The sequence below is a fragment of the Podarcis gaigeae genome, assembly GCF_964106915.1.
Source record: "Podarcis gaigeae genome assembly, chromosome: 1".
Taxonomy (NCBI): Eukaryota; Metazoa; Chordata; class Lepidosauria; order Squamata; family Lacertidae; genus Podarcis; species Podarcis gaigeae.
The window spans coordinates 59,354,223-59,356,607 of NC_139678.1; the positions used below are offsets into that span (position 1 = coordinate 59,354,223).

The window sequence follows — 2,385 nt, forward strand, 5'->3', positions numbered from 1 at the left end:
GGTCCATCTACCTCAGTACGGTCTGTACTCATTGGCTATGGCTTTCCAGGGTTTCAGGTAGCACACATTTTCAACTCTGACTAGACGCATTGAACCTGGGACCTTTCAGATGCAACGCAGGAGCTCAGCCATTGAGCTATGCTCTTCACCACACTGGGAAAGCCTTGCTTCCATTCCCTGATGAGCGATAAAACTCACTGAGTGACTCTCAGCCTAGCTTACCTCAAAGGATGTTTTAAGGATATAGTTGATTTGGCAAGCAGGGGGGGAGATGGTACCCTGATTTCCATGGAGGAAACACGGGATAAAAAAATGAATGAGCAAATATTACTCTGTTGCTCACTTGTGTAATCCGACTCATAAGGCAAGAATTTAAGCAAAAATATGGCAACACCAACTGAGCTAAACAATGCACGAATAAGAGGTTGACAGTAACCCACCTCAGACAAAACTGCCCCCGAAAATCTAGATGCTCAAAATGTTCAGAAAACCAGAGGACAGCTTAAGATTTCAGACAGCCCAATTTCAAACAAGCAGTCACACAAAATAAATGGGAGGATTCCAGTTGTTTCAAAAATATTTTACTATATTAACAATTACATTCAAATTTTTGTGCTCTCAGTAATGGACTTGCATTGATACACTTAATTTTTAATGCATTTTTAAAAATGACAAAATACACAATCCTAGTTTTTTTTCTATAAAACATCCCAGAGCATAAAAGGTATGTTGCATTGATATATTGGGAATATTGTACTGGTCAAATGGCACTATTTTATCTTATTGAAAGTTGCATAAGAGGAACTTTTTGGGAGCCCCAACTGGTGTTAAGAGTATAGAAAATTTTACTCATTTTACTTGTAATTTGAAAAGGCAAAAAATTACAGAGACATACTGTTCACAACTAAAGGTGAAACTAAGTTAAGACATGCCCTAGCCATTATTAGATGGAGGAACATAAAAAACAGTCCCAAAGTTCCCATGAGTTTATTATAAATGAAGAACCGGGTAAATTAATCTGGCATGTCACAGAGACAGCTATGGTATGTTCATTATTCCCAATGCGCTAGCCTTGCACACACAGGCATATTTTTATTTGATTTTTGTATGAGGGGAGCATTCAGAACTGCAATCCTTTATGTGCAGTCTGAAGTGGTTCAGTGCTGGATGTACGTATAAGCTAAACAAGCTATAGCTTAGGGGCCCACTATCTTGGGGGCCCCAAAAAAATGTAAAGGGAAAATGTACTTGATGTACTGGATCAAAAACTTTGATAAAATACATATTTTGTTATGTGCAAATGGCTTTAGATACCTATTATGTCCATAAATTACCATATAGCATATATTCAAAACAAAAAACAGTGGAAATTTGTTGTTGACAAAGGACAGCTGGACATATAATGGGCCCCATTACCTTCAGTAGCTTAGGGCCTCATCAAACCTAAATCCAGCCCTGGTTGGAAGTATTCTACCATATGACTGTACTGAACGCGTATGTTGCCCTGAAAGGGCTCTACTGATGCTAAAACAGGAATAATCCCAGGGCTGGTATAATGGAGCATACATGTGAAATTGCTACAAATGGATCACTACTCATTGCTTCTTTTTTACAATTCCATTTATCTTTGCTCGTCAACTGCAAAGATTGGAACTGTTTTCCTGAGGAATGAACTTGGTATGCCAGTTTCTCTAATTTGTGCGGCAGGTTACTCAACACATTCTGATGTCCCTGTTCAATTCTCTGTACACTCCCCCCCCCACACACCTGTTGTCATTTGGGGGACAAGTGGCACCTCTCAGGGGTCTGGCACGGGACCTCCAAGTTACTAAACCCTCAAAGCTATGCACAGCATGTCTAAAGAGGAAAAAGGATCCCAACAGACAGTTTAAAGAAATTAAAAATTCAGGATTGCAATGGCCAAGAGGTTACTTGGTTTAGAACTGCTTATGAATCTAGAATCTACTTGCTAAGACTGTAGATGAAGTTCACAGGGAGAATGGGGAAAAGGGGGCAGAGGATGCCTTATGATGAAAATAACAGAAAGGGGCTATTTAATAGCTGTTGCTGACTAAATGAATCACAGGAATGGATATCAGAAGCAATGTGTCACAACACAGAACTCCTTAACCGGCAGGGATAGTCTCCATAATATCTGCTGTCTGTATCATGGTGTAATGAACTACTTTTATTTCTAAAACTGTATTTTTAGGACTCTTTCAAGGACTCACATCCCAAGGTATTGCACACATGCTGTGATGGAACCACAGCTCATTCCTGCACAAGAGAATTTTGTCTAAATGCCCAAGACAAATATTTAGACTACTACTACTACTACAATTAAAAGTACTGAGATTTTCCTACTGTAATTCTCTTGTTTTAAAA

General features: G+C 39.1%; 1 long non-coding RNA gene across 1 annotated transcript; it reads left to right on the forward strand.

Moving 5' to 3' along the window:
* Positions 1-571: 571 nt before the first annotated feature.
* On the forward strand, positions 572-2,358 carry LOC310851177. Its single transcript, XR_014567605.1, has 2 exons — positions 572-1,809; positions 1,928-2,358. It is a non-coding gene; the product is annotated as an uncharacterized lncRNA (long non-coding RNA).
* Positions 2,359-2,385: the final 27 nt, after the last annotated feature.